The sequence below is a fragment of the Fringilla coelebs genome, assembly GCF_963513975.1.
Source record: "Fringilla coelebs genome assembly, chromosome: 4".
NCBI classification, from domain to species: domain Eukaryota; kingdom Metazoa; phylum Chordata; class Aves; order Passeriformes; family Fringillidae; genus Fringilla; species Fringilla coelebs.
This window is the reverse complement of record NC_140032.1, coordinates 56549541-56560314: the sequence shown is the minus strand read 5'-3', so window position 1 is coordinate 56560314 and position 10774 is coordinate 56549541.

Sequence of the window (10774 nt, the reverse complement as noted above, 5' to 3'; positions counted from 1 at the left end):
TGTTTTTTGTCAGTACAGAATAAACCAACAACAGCTACGAGACTGCTTCCATCAGCCCAGTGACCCCAGTATTGAAGCAGGTTGCCTTGGACAAGCTAAGAGGATGATTCAGATGTTTCTGGATGTGAGGGAGTAAATCAGAACCTAGGATAACTGAACCAACAAAAAAATAAAGACAAACTTTAACTCCAATGATTGGCTTTATTTAATATTAATAAAATACTACATTTGTTTGGGTGTTTTTATAACTACCCTAACACTCTCGAATCTAGATTATTTAAACTGTTAATACCCTGGGTTACAATCCTTGAAAGCAGTTTGAAAGTTCATCAGAATAGGCTTCTTCTGACATGATCAACTGAGTGAATGTCATTTTACAGTGGTTATCCTCAGGACTGGAGAGATTTCTTGTCAACAAAAACCTTGTGTAACTCTCCTATCCTTTCCAGAACACAGAAATTAAAAACCTCAGCAAGACTGAAACCTTGGTGCCTAAAAGAAAATGCTGGAAATACAGATTCCAGAAGTCACTTTGTGTGCCCCTTAAAATTTCTCTAGGCAGAGGCCATTTTTATTCAGTCATGCTTATTGCTTTTTGCCTGTAATACCTTACCACAAGAGCAGTTGGTCCATTTTCATCTTCACAGAAAACACCACAGTTATGTGCAACCACCACACCTTTATGTAATTGCATCTCTTCTTGAAAAGCCAGATCTAAACAAAAACAAGAATTAATTATATTTTTTTCTTTTTCTTTCCTAGAAAATGCATTGAGAAACATGGCTAATTTTTCCATTTTAATCAATTTTTCACATATAGATCCATACATAGCAGCCCTTTCTATTCAGGCACCAATATTACAAAAAGCTAGCAAAAAATCCCACCTTACTTTTATTTGATCATGTCACACAAGTTTTATGCTCAATTTCCACAAAACTGTAGAAACCCATGTTCAGAATGCAATTTTTTACTTCCAAATTCTTTGCAGGCATGCATTTTGCAGACAGGTAAACAGAGAGGCAACGCAACCATCCACTACAAAATCTATTTTAGCCCAATATGAGCAAGTCTTTTTTCCCGACCTGTCTCTACATGGGAAAGAAGGGCTCAAGTCAGTAAAGATTCCAGTGAAGTAGATTGAAGGTACAATGACTTCTATTTCAGATTCCAAGCTATTTATATAATAGAATTTTAAAATGTTTGGGAGGGACCTTAAAAATCATCTAGTTCCAATCCCCCTGCCATGGGCAGGGGCATCAAGTAGGATTTCAAAGGACCAACCATAACTTTAAAGCCATATTTATATTCCAATGATCTTATAGACATGTTATAGAAATTTTCTGATTCCTACACAAATCAAAAGGTTTCTTTACAGCTGAGTATTGTATAATTTGACTTCCACCTGTGGGAACAGAGACTTCAGGTTTCTATTTTCCCCAGGTATTCCAGAGTGGCTGTGACTGCACATCAGCTTTGGGCTGGATGCCAACAGTGACCCGGTAGCACTGAGAGCTCTCCAAGCTATTCCCTGGTGCTCCTGCATAGTACATTGCACACACCACCACAACTGGTATTAAAAGGAGTTCACCCTTGGGTCTAAGCTGGCCTACATTGCTGATCTTCTCCTTTTATCCCAGCACAGCATGGAATGTGGTGCAGCTCCACCACAAACTCCCCCACTCCTCTGCTGTCTTTCCATACATACACACACACTATATAGAAGTAAGTGGATATATAGATAAATTAGATAACATTGAACTACTGCTGTCATACTTTTGTATTCCCACCCACCTCTTACTTTTTGCTCTGTGTGAGACCTCTGGGTCCATAGAGACCTTCACATCCCACTGCTCTATACCAGGCACTGAGGGACACACCAAGGAAAAGCCTCCCGCTGAATCCAGCAGTGACACTTGAGCAGGTCACAGCCCCTTGCCTGGGGCTCCAGCTGCTCCCCCCACACAGGGCACAGCCTGCAGCTCCCACTGCAGCTGCTCACCGAGCCACTAGCATGGTGGGTATTCCTCAACACAGGCAGGTCTTGAGCACGATGGAAACATTGAGGCCTCTGTTTTAAAGATTTTAGCTATTTAAGAAAAAAAAAAATCTCCCTTTGCATAGGCTGGGGGCTGCACTTCTAAAGCACATGGGGCTTCATCTTTTCATTTAGTTTTCATTATGATCAGTGGAATGGGTGCACTCTGCAAGCAGCTTTTCACAGATTCACTGGCACCAGCACCTGCGTGTATATCAGCAGAGTCACGTAAAGAAACTGTATAATAGAAGCCTGTATAATACAACACCTGCAAAGGCCTATGTAATTAAACCCTTCCCATCCACAAGCAGAGCTGAAACAGTTCAAGACCCTAGATAAAAGGTGTCAGGGAAGACAGACCTATTATTTATCACACAGCTAGCAAGACCAAATATAAAAGACTAACCAATAGCCTTTCCAATCCCACACTGCCAGCTGGCACTAAATGATAAGTGAAAGCACTGCAAAGTGCTTTTTCCCTTGCTTTTATAACAGCGCAATTTTAGTATGTGGTGTATGGCACATTGCCATTTCCATTTTTTGAGTGCAAAAGCCTTGTACAGGGAACAGGGAGTACAGCCAACGGAACCAGATCCACCTAGAACTTTGAACTAAAATTAATTTCTTTCATGGGTGAGCAGCAAATGTTTGGGGTTTGGTTTTTTTTGGTTAGTCTTCATGCTCAACAGTATGCATTTATTTGAACAAACTCTTAAAGCAAACTTTTAATAAATGCATTATCACCAAGAGGTCCTCATTTATCTTCAACTCTGCCCAAATCAGTTTTGCCAAAGGGATTCACAGCCAGCTATACACAAATTGTCCCAGGAGCAGCAGAATCCCTCACACTACAGTCTGTAGTGGGTGGAGGCACAGGACTCAGAAATCCTAACACCAATGGATGACATGGGAATTGCTGCATTCAGCCCTACTACTCACCTGTAGGATTAGACAGGGGAAACCCTAATTGATTCACCCTTGCTGTATCCAGCCCCAAGTTCATAACCAGCCTACTTCAAGGGGTCAGCCTCAAGGACACAGTGTTTGGTGTTACAGACACCATAAAAGGCACTTTTATCTAACAAGAGTGCATACAAGTAACTACTGATAGGAAGGTGAGTGTTCACACTTCTTCACTAATGCAGATACAGGCAAGTACACATTGTTGAAAGAAAAATCTCTTTGCTCCAACTTTATCCTGGGAATAATAACAATCAAAAAGAGAGCTGTAGTTACAAACCTACCCAAATAGCAGGAGGCAAGATTCTTGGTGAATTTTACCAGCACATGATTATCCCTGGGTTTTTTTATTATTTATTGTATTAGTGGTGGCTCAGTGTAAGCAGTTCCTCTTTCTGCATTTAAATTGCTAACTAAGCAGGATAAAAAAGGCAGATTATGTGACAGACTTCTTTCAAAACCTGGAGACTCCCAAGACCAGTCTAAGAAAACTGATAAGCAGGTTGGAAACCTGAAAATTCAGGGATAATAGCAGGGATTAAAAATAAACACATCTCAGAATAGGACTAATGCTATTGCATGTCGATGTTGCAGAATTACATTGGCATAACAAAACACTCTTGTTAGGGCCTGACTAAATTACCTGCTGCACTGCCTCTAAAATAAAACAACAATTACATTAAAAAACTCTGCACACAGGGAGAAATATTTTACAGAAAATACTGTTTTGTGACCATCTGCCTGTCAGTAAAACCAGGCAATCCCTTAAAGGTTTGAACAGGAAATCCCTTCCATCTCTGGCACTTGAATTGCCCCCTGAATGACACAGTTTTACTAAACCTCCTGAAATAAATACACTAAAAAATTATAATTCTGAATCTGGGGGGTTTAGTTTGGTTTCCACTTAAATTATCATTTATATTATCTTCAACAAGTAAGAATAAAAATAATTCTTTTAAAAATGATAGATGTTGCCATGAGAAGTCACTCTAATAATTTTGAAATGTTTAAGGAGAAAGAATTTTTATATGTATAAATAGGGTACAATGAAAAAACCTAAATGCTGTGGGCTATCAGATTAATGCTTTTAGTGAGTGGGTTTTGGTGTCAATTTTCTTAAAACACATTTTTTTATTTTAGTAAAACAAATTATTTTTAGAATGATTTAGAATAAAAATGCAAGATATAAGAAAACCTTTTTTTTTTTTTTGAGGGAAGATTAAGCAACCATAAATCTTACTAATACAAAATAGAATGTTTTCACAAGATAATCCTACAAAAGACTCATACAATTGAAATAGGCCTCAAAAATGTTTAAACTTCCTTTTCCATATGAAACAGACATTAACGGTATTGGAGTGCAACAGGACTATGGCAGAAATAAACAAAAAATTCCATAAACTGGGAAACACAACAGCTTTGTAAAGGAAGATAGAATCATACCTAAAAAGCTTCAAAACCAACATGTAAATAATTTATCTTTTATATTATCAGGAAGCCACTTGGTTGTGGAATACATATAGGTCAAGAGTACGAAAACAAAGAGTATTTCAGAGAATGCCACCAGATAAAATTATTAACAAATGTAACACCTAATCCTGTTATAAGACTTAGTAAAACCAAGTCAGTATTCACCATGTAGTTGGCACCTTAAGGAAGTCGGGGTTTTGCTTTGTTGAGGGTTTTTTCCGTAAAAGTCACAGCAAAAAAACAATGCAAATCTCTTCTATGTCCAGGACTCGCTGAGAGCTTCTCCTGAATTCCAAAGTTTTCTCAACCATAAAAGAAGAAGAAAATGAGGGAAAACTCATTTGCAAAGAAAGGAAAATTAGAGAAAGAAGAAGGAAAATGAGAGAAAACTTTCAGGGGTATCTGAGCTCACGGCGCGCAAGAGGGATAATGTTCTCCTCAGATTCCCATCGAACTCACCTGTGTGTCGAGACACACACACGTTTTTACGGCATCACAAATTGCTTGTTGTGGAGAACCTAAAAGTCAAAAATAAAAATTGTATTTATTATAACTGAGGCAGGAACTGAGACTTGCTGAAAGCCCAAATAATATGAGCGCCTTCCCTACGGGGGGGCCCTCTGGGAAGGGCATTTATCAAACACACCTAACAAAAAAAAAAAAAAAAAAAAAAAAAAAAAAGGTTAAAACGCAAAACTTCCCTCCACACTCCCCACACCTGTGCTCCTGGCAGACGTGTTGGGAATGCCTTTTCAGCCCTTTTTTTTCATTCTAAAACAGCGACGCCCGGGGCCGCGCTCGGCAGCGGCGGCGTGAGGGGAGAGCCGGAGCTGGAGCTCCGTGCGGGGCCGCTTCCCTCCCTCCCTAGAGAACCGGGAATGCGCTCTGCCTGCGCACCCGGCATTCCCAAAGAAACTTCGGCCTGCATGGCCGAGTACGAGAGGCCTGGGAAGCCCCCGGTGCTTGCTCAGGGCAGGGAAGGAAGGAGCAGCGCGGCCAGCTGCGGCAGGATGGGTGATTGATTACCGTGATTTATTACAGGTGCGCCGGCCGCGCTGTGCCCGCACCGAAACGCTCCGGGGGGAACTGGCAGCCGGCTCGGTGTTTGGCTTTCACGGGGAACTGAAATCTGTACAACAATGATACCAAACTGATTAAGTAACCTTAAAATTTCTGCTTTCTACTCACGGAGCATGAAGCCAGTAAGGCATTTTTGGACTCAAAAATCAGCAAAGCTAGGCAATATATGATCATACAGGATGCTCTTGCCTGCTACAGTGAGCTACTAGCAAAAAGCACCTACAAGAGCTGAGAAGAAGAAAATGAAGAAAGTAAGGACTTGAAGCTGTACCTTGATTTACTGCCTTCTTCAAGATACAGAAATCATAATGCTGTCCAAGTTGTAGAAAACAGTACACAATACAACTGGTGATTTTAAAATATTTTTGGAGTCCCATAAGCATTAGCTGGCTTTGTGCATTCACCTGCATTATTTATTTCTAATACCATAGCACTTCACGCTCTGTCAAAGAGCAGGACTACACAGGACAGACACACAGTTAATTAAGGTGCAAATTAAGCTCAGACAGAATGATAGTCTATACCAATTGCTTTTCTACAATTGGCTACAGCTGTATATTTGACACTGGAAATGCCTCTAGTGAAGCTAATGTTAAGAAAGAATTGGCAGTATATTAGTAGACAGCGACAGATGTAGATAATTCTTCACTGTGAATGGAAGCATGGTGGGTTTTTTTCCTTAATTTGAACAGGGGAAAAAAACCAATTCACACAGTCTCTGCCAGTTCCATTGCTTGAAACTAAACGGCAGTGCAGCTATCGGCCACCAAGTCCTGCCCAAGAGAGTTCATACTCATTTGTTTATGCTCCTGACTAAAACCCAACTCAGAAAAAGCAAACTATCTGCATGACTATTAAGAGTTTTTGAAGGTGAAACTCTCATGCAAAGATTAATTTAAACTTCATTCAAATTCATCTATTTCTTTTTGTCCTTCAAAATTCTTTTTAATAGGCTAATTATAGTCCAGGAGCAATACACTTGTAGTGTTGTAATGGATAATATCTCCAGAACTAAAAGGCTGCATTTGGGGTTCCTTTTTTTCTCCACACAGTGGCAAGAAAGAAGTTAGGTTCTCCAGTTTCTGCCTAACAGGAATCATTATACTTATATATACAGGATAATTATGAACTACAGTAGGCTAATACCTACAACTCAATCCTAAATCAGACAGTAGCATCTCCTTGCAATTCCAAGCTCTCTAAAGGGAAACAGGGAACTACTGCCCTGAGAGGAATTTGTTTAAGATTTGAAGAGAAGGCTCCAAAACCAAAGACAAAAATTCCACTAATAAAGAAATAGCTATTGATCAATTTACCTATATAAGCTGTTTTCTTAAACTAACTGAGAAACATGTGATTACCTTTTTATTTAAACCTAAAATAGATGAGTATCAATACTTGTTTATCTGACCCCTTGGAGCACTCAGTCTCTACGTTTTTTTAGGTTTCTCACAATACATATACCAGAAAATCTCTTAAAGTAATCAAATATCCACTTTGCATTTCTTAGGAGATTGGGGAGTACTGTACTAAGGTATTACATAATCACTCACTGTGGGGGGTGGGGAAACCAACTTGATATTAACTTGTAGGATAGATCGTGTCACCCATCATTACATTAAATTCTTTAGAAACAGGAAAACAGTGATTCTGACAGCACCTTTCTGGCTTTTCTCATATGCTCTCTTCAAGCTCCCTCATGTTATGAAACAATCCCAGCCACTGAATCCTTCTATCACTCCTATTTTTCTTTTGCCTGTCCACAGAGGACAATATATATGCTACCACTAGGACAGAATTTTTCCTACTGTGAAGAAGCTCTCAAAATGAGATGACTCATTTTTTCCTTCTCTTGATCGTGTAAGCAAAGGGCTGAACTAGTCATTCAAAATGTGTATAAGCTGCTTGGTAGGAACAAATTCAGTTAGGTTAAAAATGATCCTATTCCTACCACATAATCAGGGCTTCTAGGGAATGCAGCACCTGGATTTATGTGGCAGTAGTTGGGGGAAGTTTGGGCCAGAAATATCCACCCCTCAGAATATTCCTCATCTGAGAGAACCCCTTTTTCTTAGGAAGGCAGAAAGTTAAAGGTAGAGAATCCTGCCTTTGCAGTTACTCTCAGCTGACCCATGAGTGCATTCAGGAAGCCTTGGAAGCTGAGAAAGGCTTGTGGTTTGTTGGTAATTGAGGTGCAACTTAAATTGTGAACCACCTTCCCACGTGGGTGGTAAGTGAGCTGAGGATCTGGAAAATCACCAGGATGGAGAAGGCAGAGCAGCTACCTCAACACTTCTAAAAGGTCCTGCTTTCTGGTGGTAGAAGCTGTAGGGTCACAGAACTGTGCTGCAACACAGCTTCACCCTGTTTGGGTTAAATATTGAGATTTCTTAGAGTTTTCTTAGTCTAGGAGCATCATTTGTCCAGCTTTGGTTACCATCTCTCCTCAAAACTGAAGCAAGAAATGCAAGTGTGCTGCCCCACTTCCATTGCAGCCTATGAAGGTTTCACTGCATTTTCTCTTCAAACTGCAGACCTCTTGAAAGCAAATCCCAAAGGAAAGTACAGAAAGAAATACATCCTAACATAGATAGCAGTCATAACAGTAAGAAATTACATCTAAATTAGCATAACCGAATTGGCAAAGAATAAAAGCAGTCATCTCTTTTTGAGAGAGTTTCTTCATGGAAAATGTTAATAATGGGAAAAATTCTGAGATTGTTTAATTTTTGATGTCGTTATTTTAATAAAGCATTGGTTGTTTGTGAACCTAGACACTGATTTTATGACTGCAAGTCTAGGCCTGCAGAGTGTGCTTGCTGTAAGTATGCTCTGCATCCTTTGGTGCACCAAAGCAAACTGAGACTTTGGCTCATGAATTGTGGTTAGAGCAGCTCAGTCAAAATAATCCCATGAAGCCCAAGAAAACTTTATATGTTACAGTTGTACATTTGGCCCCATTTCTCCTTTGATCCCCATTAGCATAAATAATTGCCTTATTTTAGAATCCATGGCAAGCAGGTTCCACCACAGAGGGGTTGGCTGTGGGCAGCAAGTTCCTGCTGAATGCACACGGATTCATTTCATTGCCCTGCACACCCATGTTGAGGTGCCCAAGATGGGCCTCTGAAGGAAGCTTTTCTCAACAGGATGATGCCCTGCTGGAGCACATGTGAGCAGCTGGCAATATTCTGTCATGCCCTATGACAGGAGAAAAAAAATCTGGGTTTGTTTTTAAGACTGCTATGTATTCATTAGACAATATATGTATAAGATGACTTTGGGAATTACAAGATCAATGATACCCTGAAATGAGGCTTGGGTCCAGTATAAAATCACAAAATGGTTTGGGTTGGAATGGACCTTAAAGATCATCCAGTTCCATGGGCAGGGACACCTTCTACTAGACCGGGTTGCTCAGAGTCCCATCCAACCTGGTTTTGATTTCCAAGGATGGGGAACCCACAGCTTCTCTAGGCCACCTGTGCCAGCTCCTCATCACCTTCCTAACACATTTATTTCCAATATCTAATCTAGACCTGCTGAATGCAGCACTCCAGGTGGGGTCTCACAAGAGTGGGGTAGGGGGCAGAATTACCTCTCTCAGTCTGCCGGTCTTGCATTTTTTGATGTGACCCAGGCAGCTGCTTCAGAACAGAATTCAGTTCCTGGTACGTCTGTTGATTTATGTGGAAGTATCTATTGTTTTCATTTCAGAGTTTTCACAATTGATGCAACCATCAATTCCAATGTAACCTCAAAGCTGCTGTCTGACATCACAGTCATGTACTAAGGAATCTTAAAACAAGATTAAAAAAAAAAGTTGGCAATTTTTGTCCTGTGAACACAGTTTCAAACTCATGTGGAACTGATTAATTCTTTATATGGGTATTAAAGTTGTATAAATTTTGAGGTCACACAGTCCTGCAGAGTTTATGGAGACAGCTCCATCTGAACACAATTCCTTCACTGTCTGTGGTAATCTTAGAGACTTGCACACGTGCAGGAATCTCTTTTGCAACAACCAACAGTAACAACTGCTTTTTGTATACCACCCACCATAATGGCTGTCCTTATTCAAAGTACTTTATAAGGTTGCAGTCTCACCTGAAACAAAATGTCATGGGAAGTATTTGAAGGATATGACTGACAAAGCAAAGCAACCCATCACATGCAAGAGGAAAAAGAAATTAACCCTCCAGACTCTGTTAAGCACAGTATAGGTTAAAGAAGAAAACCCAGAAGTAGAATTCCACACCCATATTTGATTGCCCTTGTTTTTTAATCTCAGCTTCAGGCTTAAAATGCAGACTGCACCATAGAGAACAACCTTTTAAGCTCTGTGACCATCCAGACAAAACACAATATGATGCAGCTGGACAGTGGTTTCTGTAACAAAGAAGTACACCGGAACGCTCATCAGTTTTCAGGCAGAAAATGAATTAGAGGATTTTCCTCAGGATAACAATGCACTACTCTGAAAGGCTGCCATCCTGTGGCACTTTAGGGATGCTGTAGTAGCCCTGAGTCAGTGGTTTCTACTCTGGACTGAAAACATGTCCTAGATAAACTAAACACTTCTTTGGGTTTTTTCAATATTTAGATAGTTTCAAGAGAAAGCTCTGACCCCTTCTGAGTTAGCTGTATCATAGCACAGATTATAAGATGGAGCTTGGTCAAAGTTTTTATTTTATTTCCATCAAAAGAGCCAATAAACATAACTTTCTTAACCTGAAAATATTCTATTGTACTGCTGCCATATTCAGCCATAAATTCTGGCTGCTGAATGAACACAGACACTCAAAAATAGAACAGGTGGGGGAAATTGATTTGCTTGCAGAATCATTAGTATGTTGTCAGTAAGCAGCACATTATGAGTTAGAAACTAGTCCTTTGTATTTTTTCCCCTACGAATCCTAAATTAACATGAGCTTGCAACTACTGTAAAATAAAATTTCATAGCAAATAATCAAAGGAGAAAAAAAGCTACACTTCCACTCTTTAGAGAGCCTTTGTTAAAAAGGCTAGGAAAAAATGGGTAATTGAGAAATTTTTCTTCTGTTAGTGTAGAAGTGATTAAGAAGTAACACACAGCTCTTAGACATACGTGGAAAGTTTAAATCTCAGCTCCTTGAAATACATCTCAGTTAGGTGAGCAAGACTTTTATTTTAAGAAGCTATATAAGCCACGTGTATATATGTGTGTGTATACACACACACATATATATA